At 43.1% G+C, this 17337-nt stretch overlaps 1 protein-coding gene and 2 pseudogenes across 1 annotated transcript in view; 2 read left to right on the forward strand and 1 right to left on the reverse strand.

Moving 5' to 3' along the window:
• The first annotated feature begins 658 nt into the window (after nt 1-658).
• The window catches only part of ZNF407 (zinc finger protein 407), a 514700-nt gene continuing 498021 nt past the window's right edge, over nt 659-17337 (forward strand). The window contains exon 1 of the mRNA XM_083187749.1: nt 659-840. The gene's annotated coding sequence lies outside the window, so the exon portion shown is untranslated. The remainder of the gene's footprint in view (nt 841-17337) is intronic.
• Nucleotides 10130-10248, reverse strand: LOC146005996 (5S ribosomal RNA; annotated as a pseudogene).
• Nucleotides 16816-16934, forward strand: LOC146005997 (5S ribosomal RNA; annotated as a pseudogene).

Genomic DNA, 17337 nt, shown 5'->3' on the forward strand with positions numbered 1-17337 from the left:
ATTCACATAACCGACCCAGATTGAAACCGTGTTCCAAATACCTGGTCGGATCTGGGATTTGGGTATAAAAGCGGTATTAGGGTACTTATGTAGTATCTGGGTCCATCACATGCGATGGACCCGATTTTTCTATAGGATTCAATGTTAAAATGGACTGAGTCCATTTTAACATAGGATTCTATGGGAAAAAGGGTCCTTTTCATTTCCCCACTATCCAACTACGATGGAGTTGGATATAAACCTGTGGCGAGCGTAGCGAGGCATAGAGCCCGAAGCGCAGCGAGCCCCGCGAGGGGATGCGGAATACTTTTTAACGAATCCGCGTCCCCTCGCCACGCTTCAGGCTCGGTGGCTCGCTGCGCTCGCCACAGGTTTATATCCAACTCCATGCGTAGTTGGATAGTGGGGAAATGAAAAGGACCCTTTTTCCCATAGAATCCTATGGAAAATGGGGTCCATCGCATCGCATGATAATCGGGCGTCCAGATACTACATAAGTACCGGTATTAGTAATCCGCCGTTTTGCCGTCAGGGCAGCCTGAACCTCAGTGTGAACTAGACCTTCACGACCACCGCGGGTAGAACATGGCTCCTGGTGACTGCCCATAGCCAAGCGCTGCACGAGTGCACATGCTGCCCGACTGCCTGCTTTTTTTATTTTCTACTGTGTAGCTTATCCGGCGCGCCAAAAAAGAATGTGTGGTCATGTGGCACCCATGACCCCGCCTTCCGACGTCGCACGTCTGACTCCGGGAGTGACGCGGTCTCGTCCCGTGCCTACGGCAGGCCGCTGGTGTCTAAGATCATCGTGAGCAAACGCAGAATATTTTCTTTGCGCAGGTTAGTGAGAGAGGTCGCCGGGGCCTGGCATGGTCACTAGGCAGCGCGGACATGTTGGGAGAGCCGTCACTGTGTGTATGGGGGACCACCGCGGGCGGGATGGCCAGCTCTCCCTGTTCCTAGCACTGCTGCCTGCTTGGGGCTTTTTGGGCCTCTACGCTGCCGTCGTTTTGTCCTGTACGGCTGCGAGATGGTTGTGACTTCTGATTGGCCGAGGAGAGGATCCTCACACACGCCCCAACACCGTCTCCTGACTCGCCCATAGCTCTGGTTACCCGACTGTCGCCACTGACGTCACCTCCAGTAGCTGCGATCTGCGCTGCTGTTGACAGCATGGTGTCACCTGTTGCGTCCGCTCCCGCTGCATTATTCCGTCATGCTCTTACAGTCCATTGGCAGTGCAGCTGTGTTGCACCTATGACCCTTTCCCTTTAAGAAAATGTGTGTATAATATATATATATATATATATATATATATATATATATATATATATATATATATATATATATATACACACACACATTGCGGTAGTGCTGACAGCAGCAGTAAGCCTTGCATCCTTTGGGCGGGATGTATTAAAATGCATCGCCGCCCTTCGTGCCCCCGCCGCGATGCCGCCGCATATGTACTAACATATGCGGCTGGCGATGCGGTGACGGAGGCCCCCCACGATACCTGTACTGTGGTCTGCGGGGGGTCTCCGTCACCTCCCAGCCGGCTTCTGCTGCTTTCACGCCGGGGACAACTAAGCAGGCTGTCCCCGGCGCTTCCTCCTCCCCCTGCAGCCGGAAGGACGTCCGGCTACGTTGCTAGGGGGAGGAAGGGCTTACCTTCCGGGGTCCAGGAGGACCTGCAAGAAGGTAAGCCCAAGGGAGGGGGGAAAGGGGGGGGGTTGCGGCGGGCGGTGAAAAGAAGTCCATAGGCTTCTATAGGGTATCGCCACCCAAAGGTGGCGATGCCCTGCGAAATCGCTGCGAACGGGTTTTAGTACATAGGAAAATGCGGTAAAACGGGGGTTTTACCGCATTTTCCCTTTAGTACATCTCGCCCTTTGGCTGAATCGTACCCCAATACACTGATCGACTAGTAAATTCTTTGCAGATAATTAGATGAGCACAGTCATGTACATTAATAAACAAACTCTGGGGTCAATCCAGTTATCTGCAATGCAACTCTAAAGCCCCATACACACGGGGTGACCGGACTTGCTTCAGCACACATCGCTGTGCACCTCCAATGCTGAGTGGGGCTTTGCCTATTTTTAATAGGCAAAGTCCCGCGATCTAGGGAAAGCCAGTGCAAGCACTGGTCTTCCCTGCAGGCGGTAGTAGCGTGGTGCTTCGCCATTGCTGTAGGGCAGGGGTGGGGAACCTTTTTTGTGCCAAGGGCCATTTGTAAGGGGAAAAAATCCTTCAGGGGCCATATGTAAAAAAAATTCTTACAAATTGTCCTGCTGCAGCCGTCCCATGCTCCGGCGGCTGCCGCTGACTAGGACTGACAGTCTCTGGTTGCTGTTGATTAAGAGGAATCTCACGAGAACTACCGACCTCTTGCGAGAATTCCCCAGTACTTGACTCCCGGCAAAGCTGCCAGGCAGGTGGGAGGGCCACTCAGACCGGCTACAGGGGCCGCATATGGCCCCCGGGCCTGAGGTTCCCCATCCCTGCTGTAGGGCATACACGCAGAGCGATCCGTGTTCCTTTTCTAAGTGATCTAGTCAGATCACTTAGAAAAAGGGCTGAAATCACCCTGTGTGTATGCTCCTTTACTGTACAGAGGCTCAAAGTCACATAAAAGTGCTCACTACACCATAGAAAGCTGAGCTTTTTTCTGATTTCCGCCCGTGAACAGTGTGAATTTGGGTGTTGTTGCCGCCAATTGAAGCACCCTCTGCAAACAATAGGATTGACTCCTCAGGTTCTAGTTGTTTAATTTCAGGGTTTCTTAAGTCAAACTGAAGGGAAATCCTCATAACTCAGTCTTACTGCATATTGTAGCTTTATTTATTTATGTAACTCTTCTTCATTTACAGCAACCATCACATCGCTGGTGCATTGCTGCGTGCTGAGCAATCTGTGATTAACTAGATCGCTCAACACATCCGGCCTTGTGTATTCGGCATAAGTGAAATGAATATGTTCAGAAAAATCTAAAAGTGTCACAGGTAGTGCAGTAACAAATCAATCACATACAGCATGAAAACTATAAAATATATATTATAGCAGACAACTTTTATAAGTAACATCTTGGTATAATATTGTTGTCCGATGATATCATAGACCAAGGTCTAAAGATGTAGTAATTGGTTGCTTCTTTTCAGAGTTATGTGTCAAATGTCTTTTCAGTGCTTTACCATTAGGTTCTGGAAAAAGTTAGATTTGTTTTTAACTTTCCCTGAGCACCTGCTGGGTGACCCAGATCAAGTGACCTGCTCTGTGATCTAGAAATTGTGACTATTTTGCAGCCACCCACTAAGCAGGGATTTAAAAAAAAATAAAAAATTGACTCCTAAGGCAGTGGCTCCCAAACTGTGTGCCGTGGCTCCCAGGGGTGCCTCAGGATACATGCAGGGGTGCCCTTGGTTGGTGGTCCAGGACCAACTCAAATAATTAATGGTTAATTATTTATGAGCAAAACCAGTGCTGGTGGCTGCCAATCATAAAATGTATACAAACAGAAGCAAATCCTGCCCTTTACCACATAACTGACCCTAAGAATCGCATATAAACCCAATCTAATTATGTTAATTTGGTCTAGGGGTGCCGTGAAAAAAATCTGATACTCTAGGGAGCCGTGATTCAAAAAAGATTGGGAACCCCTGTCCTAAGGGGTAAAACGTCCTGTCCAGAAACCTTTGTCCAGTTAATAGATAATAGTTGGGCACATCAACTATTATCTATTTAATGTTTCTAATATACAATAGGGTTATTTCACATTAAATCAACACTGAAGGTGCCTACACACTGGCTGATAGCTCGATGCACCACATACTTGCCAAACTGACCCTTTCCATGAGGGAGAAAATGCTCTGTTCCTGGACTTCCCTGGTAATGTATGATTGCCATCACCTGTGGTGAAACAAAACAAGGAAATGCATAAGACAATGACTGCTCCCAAACAACACTGCTGCTGGTCGACCGTTCCGAAGATGTACCGAATCTTCTGACAAATCATTTGGAAAAAAGAAGGAATGTCACCAGCGCTGTGTTCACTTCTAGTAGTATTTTTCTGTGTCTGGTCGTTAATTTTATAATTTTTAACTGACCTTAGATTAATGCCCTATATTCACATAAGGGTATCTTTTACGGGGATGGTCCACTGTCCACATACACATTTCTTACGTAGCAGAGTGACCTCAAGTGACCTTTTAGAGGTGCCCTATGTGCACGTAGCAGTTTCTTTATAATGTACAATATTCAGCAAAAACTTCAGGTAAAAATCCCCCCATTTTCATGTACTTTTTATGTTTTATTTTGGACTGTTTTATCGTATATTGTCAAACTGTATGGAAATAAATACCTTTTTGGAGGAAATTTATCTTCATCTTCATTCATATGGTGGATTGGATTACTGAACATTTGATAAAGATACCTTTCAAAGCACATAGGGCATGTGCCTTTGGTAAGTTGCATCTCCTAAGGGGGTTTTTTACCTGAAGTTTTCGCTGAATATTGTACATTATAAAGAAACTGCTACGTGCACATACAGTAGGGCACCTCTAAAAGGTCACTTGAGGTCACTCTGCTACGTAAGAATGGTGGATGTGGACAGTGGACCATCCCCGTAAAAGATACCCTTATGTGAATATAGGGCATGAATCTAAGGTCAGTTAAAAATTATAAAATTAACGACCAGACACAGAAAAAAACTACTAGAAGGGAACACAGCGCTGGTGACATTCCTCCTTTTTTTCCAAACCTGTGGTGAAACACCTTTCTTATCAATTATCTAGCTCACCACAGGTGATGGCAATCATACATTACCAGGAAAGTCCAGGAACAGAGCCTTTTCTCCCTCATGGAGAGGGTCAGGTAGGCAAGTATGATGCACCATATGTGTGTACAAGCAATATATCTGTGAACAGCGTCGTTTACAGATGTATTGCATCGGCTGTACATAGGGAATCTCCCGATTTTGGTGGCAACCCTTCAGGAGGCTTTTTCTTTTTCCCGGATTCTCCCAGAATCCGGGTGTCTGAAAAAGCCTCCCTGCCCTTTTCACCGCCTCTCCGCGTGCCCAGCCCGCCGCAGCGCCTGCCAGGACTGCCTCCGCAGCCTGACAGACGCACTCGCGGGATGATGATGTCATCATCTCGCGAGTATTAACCTGTAGTCCGCTGCCCGCTGCTGCTAGCCTCCGGGAAATGTGGACCTTCCAGCATGCCCTGCCTCCGCCCTCCACTATCCGCTGCTGCCTGTGCTGGACACCGCGCTGCTGCTGGCTGCCTGCTTGTAACCACCACTGGTGAGTGGACTTTTGCCGCACTATATATAGCACGGCCTATATGTATACATATGTATATGTATACATATGTATGTATACGTATGTATGTATATGTATGTAGACCACGCCCACTTTTGATATAAGCCACGTCCTCTTTTCCTGGAGCGCGCGCATTACAGTTATAGGGGTCAATCTCCAGGAATCCATTAACAATAAGGTGGCAACCCCCTAGCTGTACACCACTGCTGATTCCCGATATATATATCTGCAGATCTAGTGATCTGCAGATATATCTGATATAGATAGATACCCTGGAAACAAACTGGAGACTCCACGGAAGAAATTAATGACGTCATTCGTTTCTTCCGTGGAGTCTCCAGTTTGTTTCCAGCCGGCGGGCATCTAACACGCTGAAAAGCTGCGCTGACCCAGACCAGCCTAAATACCGACTAGCAGTACGGACGCCCGCTTCCATCCGCAGTGATTACACTCTGACCGGCTGCCTTCCTCCGGCTCCCCGCTCCTAGCAACTAAGTGGGTGAGATATATGCCGGCACCAGTGGGTGCACACAAAAGCACACCAGCCATTTGTCATATGGCGGGGTACACTCTGTGAGTATACAAGGATCTACTTACCCTATCTGCTTTACCCGGTGATTGATCTCCTGGCCATCAAAACTGGTTTTTGCGTGTCACCATACATGCTAAAAGAACTGGCTACAAATATATACCGGCTCTAATTGGAATAACACAGAGACCCCAACAGCTTATTCCACTGCTATTATAAAGAAAGCTTACCATACGTTGGATCATTTAACTTGCTACTGGAGACCCCATACTTTTAAGTGCTATTCATATATCTAAAGCGCTATTAAGAGCTCTATAATTTATTTTATGTATTATGTATTTTTGGTGTAAATTGTCATTATATATTTGATATTTTTTATAAAAGGTTATATTATACAGTGTGTCCAGTTTCATCATTTTTAATTAGCAGCTATTGACCACATAACTTTACAGCAGCGCAAAGCATCACATTTTGTTTCTAGTTTTCTTGTCTTTTTTAGTGAGCTCAGGTGAACTCACTGGATGCTTGCAGCAGCTGGCTTTAATTTCTATTAACCACCATTGGTGCCTATCCATTCATTATATTAAGCGCCAGGATTGTGTGGCTCGTGAGTGGCTCATAACCTCTCCTGAGCTACACACCTCCCCCAAAAAATATATATCAAATTAAGTAGATTGTGTTTATATGCGCTTCTTAGCTTCAGTTATGTGGTAAAGGGCAGGATTTGGTTCTGATTGTACAAATTTTATGATTGGCAGCCACCAGCACTGGTTTTGTCCAGAAATAATTGATGATAAATCATTTTAATTGGTCCTGGACGACCAACTAGTGGCAGCCCTGCAAGTGTCCTGAGGCACGCCAGGGAGCCTAGGCGCACAGTTTGGGAACCACTGCCCTAAACAATCCAATGATTCAGTATGTTAAAACTTATGTATTTAAAATATTTTTAAACACTTGTGTCTCATATTTTAAGAAAACTTGTATTATTATTATTTATTAACAGTTTCTTTTATAGCGCATACATATTCCGCAGCGCTTTACAGAGTATAGTTGAACATTCACATCCGTCCCTGCCCCAGTGAAGCTGACAATCTATATTCCCTACCACATGTACATGCACACAGACATTCTAGGGTTCATTTTGTTAGGAGCCAAATAACCTACCAGTATATTTTTGGATTGTGGGATGAAATTGGAGTACCCAAAGGAAACCCACGCAAGTACGGGGAGAATATACAAACTCCACACAGATAATTATAGCTTATAGATCATTACCATTTGGTGCTGTTGATGCTATGGCTGGATGGTGCAACTTAATGTTTTGTTTTTTTTACTGGCTGAGGCTTTATTTGTTTTTAGTATTTCCATTTCACGAAGGCTGTACATCTAACCTGTTGGAGTTAATGGAGTCACCTTACACAGAACATCTACCATAGGGACCCATAAAGCATCCGGCTTCCTCTGGGAATGTAAAAGATTGTGATGGACCCTCTGGTTGGGGGAACGTCACTTTCACTTAATTTGTGCATCCATCTTTTCCCAGTATAATTGTGAGTCACTGTTTTTTGTCCTAGACAGCAGTTAAGGTGCCTATACACGGTGTGATGTACGGGGGCCATGTGTGCTCCATCACACAGCATATGAAGTATATGCTGCCTGTACTTTTTGAGCTAGATTGCAGTGCATCTAGTGCAAAACGCATGTTGCTTTAGCACATCGCATGTGTCTTGAATTAGTTGCGATCGAATGTAAAACGTGCGTGTATGGGCACCTATACAAACCCTCCGATGTCAGCAGGTGGAATATTTTCTTGGGATGTTGTCACAGTCTGTTTCAATATACTTTGAGAGGGATTACATCTTCACAGAGATTTTTGTTGTGGATGTTGCAGATACAGATGTGTCCTGCTACTATAGTAGCACTCTGTAGCAGGACTGTGGTGCATAGGAGTCGCGGAATGCCACTCCATATGCAAGAGCCCGCCAGCTCCCAATCCAGACAGTGTATAGTGGGAGTGTATGCATATCGTTTACTCAGCTACGCTGTGTGTTGCGTGCCATAAAGTCATGTTGAATCCGCACAGAAAGTTTGATATAAAATGAGGAACCCAAATATAGATATTTGCATCATTGCAAAAGGTTTTGATTTCTGCAGTCCCAGGACAAGAGGTACAGTTCCCTATGTAGCAGTTGATTGATGTTTGTTTGCAAATCACTATTGCAAGGTCGTCTTTGTTTTAATTTGTCCATTTGTTAACAAGGCCAACCTAGCATTTTCTATCTTCAATTTCAAGTTTTGGTGAATTGTACAAACACCACCCTGAATACCTCCCAACATGACCCTCTCCAGGAGGGACAGAATGCTCTATTCCTGGACTGTGAAGTTGTATTTCACAGGATATGTAGCTGTGGGTAACCAATCGGATACTATATTGTGTCTTCTAGAAGGTGCTAAATAAATAAGTCAATTTGATTGGTTGCCCATAGCAACATGCCATCTGAAACAGTACTCCCATCTTAGTAAATTCCCCCCTGTGTGTGTGTTTACTACTCTGACATGCCAAAGCACAGTATTTCCCATGGGGTTTAGACCCTCCATGAATCATCAGTTGTTGAAGGCCATTCTGTACACTTAGTATTCCAGTAAAATGAGGCTCTATTTCACACTGTAGAAGCATCTTTCCACCTGGAGTATGTTTCCACCTGGGCAGAAGCAGGCATTGTCTGTAGAGTCTGGTCCCCTAGCACAAAGGAAGAGGAACATGCATGAACTAGACACTGGCAAACATCCTTTATTTGATAAAGCAATTGGTTGTGGCTAGAACCACTTCTGTATTTTGACATTTCCCATCATGCTCTGGGTAAACGCATACCTGAAGGGGGAATATCATAGCGACATGAGCCCCAGCTGCAATAAAATGAAATCACCGTATGCAAATTATAGATTAAAAAAAAAAAAAAAAGCACTGTGAGGGCATGTACAGCTTCTGCCCTCACATAACAAAGTATAGAAGTAGATCTAGACCAGGCATTCCCAACCACCGTCCTCAAGGGACACTAACAGTGCAGGTTTTAGTGATATCCAGGCTTCAGCACAGGTGACTTCATTAGTATCTGAGGGGCAGATCGGTGAATTGATAAAGTGTCTGGTTTTATCACCGGCCAATCAGCTCCTAACTGTGAAGTTACAGGCTTGGTTTGAAAAATAACAGGTAGGAGCTGATTGGCCGGTGATAAAAACCAGACACTTTATCACTTCATCACGCTCCTCAACCACTTGAGGACCGTGGTTGTGAATGACTGATCTAGACACAACCTAAAGCAATTGAAACGTGCCAGATTATATTTGCAGTCTGGCTACATTGTCATGCTTATGTTAGAGATCAGAGCCACTGTCTTTGCATACCCTGATCATACAGTAATGGGGAGGATCTGAAGCCTCCTCCCAGAGTCTCAAGTGGCAGCATTGTTTAAGCCTCTTATGTCCAGGAGAGAAATACCTCGCAGAGTCCGGAGCAGATCATATTAAACCAGGTGGTCACTAGTTGTTATGGGATATGAATAATTTAAGACGGGACTTCTGGTAATAGTGCAGTGTTCCCAATATACAAAACTCAGCATTTCGTTCTATTGCTCCTAACACACTAGACTGGCTATTTTTTTTTTCTTTCATAAATTGGGACAGAAATGTTCTATTTATTTACATAAATGTACATGCTCTATTAGTGATCCCACTAGGATCACAGCAGGGCAGGGAGCCAGAATACTATGGGTGGGTTTGTTTTGTATTCGCAAGAAGCAAAACAAAAGAAAGTAAACGCTTTTTGGGCGCACTCTTTGAAAATATGATGTATATTAATTAATATTTAAGACATAACTTTTAATGTGGACTTGTTAAGATATAATGGCATGACGCATGAGTACAATAAAAATTGTTCTGAGTCTCTTGTTTGTTTTTGTTGTGTGGTACTAGTGTATGAAAATTACTGATACAAATATCAATTTTTAAAGTTTACCACACGTATAATTTATCATTTGTTGCATGTGATCATCAAAGGTATAATAACCAGAGTGACCAAAGGTGGCAAAAATGAGTTAGTAGCCCCAAACTGTTACACAGGTTGGGGTGTCAGCAACCCCACGTTACGGGGTGGCTCTATAAGTGAGCTAAATAATAGGTACAATTAATGCCTGTATTGGCCAACAAAATTTATTATAATTGAAATCGAGCAGTAGGCGGCTCCTGTGCTGTTTGTCTGTTGACTGGAATACCTAGGGATAGTACCACACCTGGACTTCTCCAGGGGTCACCCACCTGGATACTGCCCTGGCCCTTCACTGCTTGGCTTCCAAGTTCGAGACGGGTTTGGGCACACCAGTGAGGTATGGTGGTATACTTATTGTGAATTGTGTCACGACCCAACAGCCCAGGTTAACTGCTGGATAACATCCAAAAAACAGGAAATAAACCCAAATAATTTGGGACAAAAAGGCAAAAGATTTAAGTATATGTCAACAACTGTATCAGGTACCAAAAGCGTATAGTTTACAAATAAATCATTCGCAGCAAGTAGTAAGGAAAAAATAATAATAGTAAGCTGGATGACAGGTTTGCTATAGCTAGATTATTTAAGCGGCTTTAGTTCCAGTGTCTGTGTCTTACACTTTTGTTACCATATGCACATGATTTGGTTACAACTGCAAAAAAGATTAGTCATTGGTATTGATACAATTTGTTTGAAGGTCTGACATTAGGTCACAGTGTAACCATAAGAGCAATGTAAATGAGCTTTGATCCTCCAGAGGCACTGTGATTTGCTGGCAACCGATAGCTAAGTGCAGGTATTTGGACAATACAGCCTAATCACTCAAAAATTGAGCCTGGATATAGTGACTGATATAATAAGTGTCAGATACAGTCAATTTATGCAACTTAAAGAGCCTGGCGTTAAACAGACAAAAGAATACAGGTATAATACTGGCATTCGTTAGTGGAGTGTACCACAGCTGAAGATCCAGACTGTGGCAACTCCTGTACCTTATCCTCTAGCGTGCCGGCTGGGGGGAAGGATCCAGAGAGCCCGATATCTGAGGTGGTGAAAGCTGTCCGTGGCCGAGATGCGGCTGGAGAAGAGCGGCGATGCGTCCTAATAGCTGAGTGAACGCCGGCAGCGGCTTGTAGTCACTTCAGGTGCCGCCGTATCTCGCGGCGGGCGTCAGGATGCGTACTTGCGGTTTGGAAATCAGCTGTATGCAGGGGGATTGGGAAGGGAGAGCCAGGTCCGTCTTGCTCGAGTGGGGGTAACGTGGGGCGCCTGCTTGAACACGTGTTTCGCCTCCTTGGCTTCTTCATGCAGCGCCATCTTGTTTGAGGGCAACTGCCCTTTATTCTGATTCCGGACCAATGGTATTGGATAGTCTCTGATTGACAATTTTGACAGCCAATGGGCTGTTTGCTGGTGTCTGTGATTACAGATTTGAGAGTTTAAGCTGGTTTATCGCTTTTAAAGAATGTTTCTTTTGGTAGATTCCAGCGAGGAATTGCATGCTGTGTTTATACAGGGAAAGGAATATATAATGTAACAATTTGTGATTATGGTTTTTTATTCTATACTTATTATTTTTGTTTTTTTTTTTATTTTTAAATAATTTTTTATCGGTTTTTATTAATGGTTGTTTTGTGTTTTTAAGTTTTTTTGGAGTTTATTATTATTTGATTAATTTTTTAATCTATTCCTCTTAGTATTAGTGACATACTAACAGTTGAGGAGAAAGGACAGACTGTTGTCCTTGAAGAGATATATTAAAATTTGGATTGGTCTAAGATGCCCTGGTTGAGATTGTGGAGGGAGGGGTATAATCTGTGGGGAAGATATACAGAGGTTGGCAGGATTATGATAGCAACATAGAGGGGCCTGATTCAGCAATAGGCATGAGGCATGGAGAGAGCATGATTGAGCCAAAACTGCTCTTGTGAAGTATAATAGAAGTTTAGCTAAGACATTAATTATGCTTCGGGCCTCCAATGGGGAACATGGCGTGAAGTGATTGGTAGCTTGATTATCGATTGGTGCACTGTGACTGGATTCGACATATTGAAAGGTGCACTGTGTATACTGGTGAGTTAGGGACTGTTTACATAGGAGAAATATATATATATATATATATAGATTGTTAGATGAATAGATAATTTGCACCCAAGTGATTGGGACAGTGATGTAGATTGTGGGGCGACCGATGTAACGGAGTTAGGTGGGATGTGATCCCAGATGTGCAATTGTTGCTGGATGAAATTGCATGATTACATGCATGTGAAAAAACTCAAACTAAAAACATTCAAATTAGTGAAAGGGTGAGTGATGGTGGGGATGAAGTGATATCGCTATGATATGGGTGGGATGATACCCACCTAGAATAGATGAAGTGATTAGGAATTAAGTTGGGTGATCACTTGTAGCTGGTGTTGTAGATTGGTTGGATAATATGGGACTTTGATTAAGATGGCAAACCTTTGGGGTGGGTCAGAATGGTTACCATGACACTTTAGGTTGGTTTAAGAAAAGACCCATATTTAATGTCCTCATTTAGTCCATGTGGGGCTAATGATCCCAGGCGAAAAATCCATTTACTCTCTTTTTGGAGTAATGTCACATTAAGGTCTCCTCCTCTTTGGCCCAAATGGATCTGTTCTAGACCACAAATGGAGAATCCCTTTGGTTTCCCATTGTGGGCTCGGTAGAAATGCCGGGCCACGGTGGTAAGTTGTTTCATTTTTGAGATGTCCGTGGGGGCGTTTCGAATATTGCCCAAATGTTCCAATGCCCTTGACTTCAACATGCGCGAGGTCATTCCTACATAGCGCATGTTGCATTCACATGTGATGCAATATATCACATTTTTACTTTTGCAATTGAAATACTCTCTGATTGGAATAGTCTGACCGTGTTTGTCCAGTATCTCTTTGGTTTTATTGATGTACTGACAAACCTTGCAGTTCCCACATGGATAACTGCCTTTGGGTAAAGTTGGTCTTGATTTCTCTCGAGTGAGATGACTCCGTACCAGTTGGTCTTTCAGATTTGGGGCCCGCTTCCAGCTCATATCCACGGTGGGTTTAAGATTGACTGCAAGGTCATCATCACTCATGATTATAGGCCAATGTTTTTGAATGATACTTTTTATTTGTCGCCATTCAGAGCAGAAATTCCCTACAAATCTGATGGTCTTATCTGTGGCTTTTGGCGGAGTTTGTGCCTTCTGAAATAGGATTTTAGAGCGATCGGTTGTCTGGATACTATGTTGTGCTTTTTTTATGGACCAGTTGGAGTATCCTCTAACCTTAAGTCTCTCAGCAAGTTCTTTGCTTTTAATCTTGAATACTTCGTCACTTGAACAGTTTTGTCTTAGTCTTAGATATTCACCCTTTGGAATGTTGGTTATTGTCGGTGGGAAGTGAGCGCTGGATTGGTGTAGTAGAGTATTGGTGGCCGTGGTTTTTCTGAAGAGCTCAGTTTCAATTTTGTTGCCTTCCCCTCTGTAAATTCTCAAGTCCAGGAATGTGATACTTGAGTAGTTGTGTTCATATGTTAATTTTAGGTTTAATGAGTTCTTGTTCAGATGATCCACAAACTGAGTTAACAACTGTTCAGAACCCTTCCAGATCAGGAGGATATCGTCTATGTATCTCATCCATGTGGTGATACTGCTTTCATAGACGGGGTAGTTGTCATTGAACACGTGTTCACGTTCCCACCATCCAAGGAAGAGGTTAGCGTATGTTGGGGCACAGGCCGCGCCCATAGCAGTACCTCTCCCTTGGATGTAGTACCGACTGTTGAAGATAAAATAATTTTTCTTGAGGACAAAGTCCAGTAATTCCAATAGGAAACTGTGGAAGTCATCAGTTTCTTCCATTGCAAGGAAGTACTTGACTGCTTCGATACCTAGATCGTGTTTTATGCTTGTATAAAGTGACTCCACGTCCATGCTCACTAAGTACTCATCATCATCCAGGTGTATTTCATTGAGTTTCCTTAACACATCTGCTGTGTCTTGTGTATATGATGGTAAAGAGAGTACATGTTTTCTTAAGTGTGTGTCGAGAAAAATACAGGCTTGTTCAATGAGGGCACCATTGCCTGACACTATAGGTCGTCCGGGTGGTTCATTGATGTTTTTATGGACCTTGGGTAACATATAAAAGGTCGCGGCCTTTTATATGTTACCCAAGGTCCATAAAAACATCAATGAACCAAATGAAACTTTACCCAAAGGCAGTTATCCATGTGGGAACTGCAAGGTTTGTCAGTACATCAATAAAACCAAAGAGATACTGGACAAACACGGTCAGACTATTCCAATCAGAGAGTATTTCAATTGCAAAAGTAAAAATGTGATATATTGCATCACATGTGAATGCAACATGCGCTATGTAGGAATGACCTCGCGCATGTTGAAGTCAAGGGCATTGGAACATTTGGGCAATATTCGAAACGCCCCCACGGACATCTCAAAAATGAAACAACTTACCACCGTGGCCCGGCATTTCTACCGAGCCCACAATGGGAAACCAAAGGGATTCTCCATTTGTGGTCTAGAACAGATCCATTTGGGCCAAAGAGGAGGAGACCTTAATGTGACATTACTCCAAAAAGAGAGTAAATGGATTTTTCGCCTGGGATCATTAGCCCCACATGGACTAAATGAGGACATTAAATATGGGTCTTTTCTTAAACCAACCTAAAGTGTCATGGTAACCATTCTGACCCACCCCAAAGGTTTGCCATCTTAATCAAAGTCCCATATTATCCAACCAATCTACAACACCAGCTACAAGTGATCACCCAACTTAATTCCTAATCACTTCATCTATTCTAGGTGGGTATCATCCCACCCATATCATAGCGATATCACTTCATCCCCACCATCACTCACCCTTTCACTAATTTGAATGTTTTTAGTTTGAGTTTTTTCACGTTTTTTCACATGCATGTAATCATGCAATTTCATCCAGCAACAATTGCACATCTGGGATCACATCCCACCTAACTCCGTTACATCGGTCGCCCCACAATCTACATCACTGTCCCAATCACTTGGGTGCAAATTATCTATTCATCTAACAATCTATATATATATATATATATATATATATATATATATATATATATATATATATATATATATATATATATATATATATATATATATATATATATATATTCTCCTATGTAAACAGTCCCTAACTCACCAGTATACACAGTGCACCTTTCAATATGTCGAATCCAGTCACAGTGCACCAATCGATAATCAAGCTACCAATCACTTCACGCCATGTTCCCCATTGGAGGCCCGAAGCATAATTAATGTCCCAGCTAAACTTCTATTATACTTCACAAGAGCAGTTTTGGCTCAATCATGCTCTCTCCATGCCTCATGCCTATTGCTGAATCAGGCCCCTCTATGTTGCTATCATAATCCTGCCAACCTCTGTATATCTTCCCCACAGATTATACCCCTCCCTCCACAATCTCAACCAGGGCATCTTAGACCAATCCAAATTTTAATATATCTCTTCAAGGACAACAGTCTGTCCTTTCTCCTCAACTGTTAGTATGTCACTAATACTAAGAGGAATAGATTAAAAAATTAATCAAATAATAATAAACTCTTAAAAACACAAAACAACCATTAATAAAAACCGATAAAAAATTATTAAAAAAAAAAAAAAAAAAAAAAAAATAATAAGTATAGAATAAAAAACCATAATCACAAATTGTTACATTATATATTCCTTTCCCTGTATAAACACAGCATGCAATTCCTCGCTGGAATCTACCAAAAGAAACATTCTTTAAAAGCGATAAACCAGCTTAAACTCTCAAATCTGTAATCACAGACACCAGCAAACAGCCCATTGGCTGTCAAAATTGTCAATCAGAGACTATCCAATACCATTGGTCCGGAATCAGAATAAAGGGCAGTTGCCCTCAAACAAGATGGCGCTGCATGAAGAAGCCAAGGAGGCGAAACACGTGTTCAAGCAGGCGCCCCACGTTACCCCCACTCGAGCAAGACGGACCTGGCTCTCCCTTCCCAATCCCCCTGCATACAGCTGATTTCCAAACCGCAAGTACGCATCCTGACGCCCGCCGCGAGATACGGCGGCACCTGAAGTGACTACAAGCCGCTGCCGGCGTTCACTCAGCTATTAGGACGCATCGCCGCACTTCTCCAGCCGCATCTCGGCCACGGACAGCTTTCACCACCTCAGATATCGGGCTCTCTGGATCCTTCCCCCCAGCCGGCACGCTAGAGGATAAGGTACAGGAGTTGCCACAGTCTGGATCTTCAGCTGTGGTACACTCCACTAACGAATGCCAGTATTATACCTGTATTCTTTTGTCTGTTTAACGCCAGGCTCTTTAAGTTGCATAAATTGACTGTATCTGACACTTATTATATCAGTCACTATATCCAGGCTCAATTTTTGAGTGATTAGGCTGTATTGTCCAAATACCTGCACTTAGCTATCGGTTGCCAGCAAATCACAGTGCCTCTGGAGGATCAAAGCTCATTTACATTGCTCTTATGGTTACACTGTGACCTAATGTCAGACCTTCAAACAAATTGTATCAATACCAATGACTAATCTTTTTTGCAGTTGTAACCAAATCATGTGCATATGGTAACAAAAGTGTGAGACACAGACACTGGAACTAAAGCCGCTTAAATAATCTAGCTATAGCAAACCTGTCATCCAGCTTACTATTATTATTTTTTCCTTACTACTTGCTGCGAATGATTTATTTGTAAACTATACGCTTTTGGTACCTGATACAGTTGTTGACATATACTTAAATCTTTTGCCTTTTTGTCCCAAATTATTTGGGTTTATTTCCTGTTTTTTGGATGTTATCCAGCAGTTAACCTGGGCTGTTGGGTCGTGACACAATTCACAATAAGTATACCACCATACCTCACTGGTGTGCCCAAACCCGTCTCGAACTTGGAAGCCAAGCAGTGAAGGGCCAGGGCAGTATCCAGGTGGGTGACCCCTGGAGAAGTCCAGGTGTGGTACTATCCCTAGGTATTCCAGTCAACAGACAAACAGCACAGGAGCCGCCTACTGCTCGATTTCAATTATAATAAATTTTGTTGGCCAATACAGGCATTAATTGTACCTATTATTTAGCTCACTTATAGAGCCACCCCGTAACGTGGGGTTGCTGACACCCCAACCTGTGTAACAGTTTGGGGCTACTAACTCATTTTTGCCACCTTTGGTCACTCTGGTTATTATACCTTTGATGATCACATGCAACAAATGATAAATTATACGTGTGGTAAACTTTAAAAATTGATATTTGTATCAGTAATTTTCATACACTAGTACCACACAACAAAAACAAACAAGAGACTCAGAACAATTTTTATTGTACTCATGCGTCATGCCATTATATCTTAACAAGTCCACATTAAAAGTT

Source organism: Crinia signifera, chromosome 5 (assembly GCF_055691185.1).
Source record: "Crinia signifera chromosome 5, ASM5569118v1, whole genome shotgun sequence".
Lineage (NCBI taxonomy): Eukaryota > Metazoa > Chordata > Amphibia > Anura > Myobatrachidae > Crinia > Crinia signifera.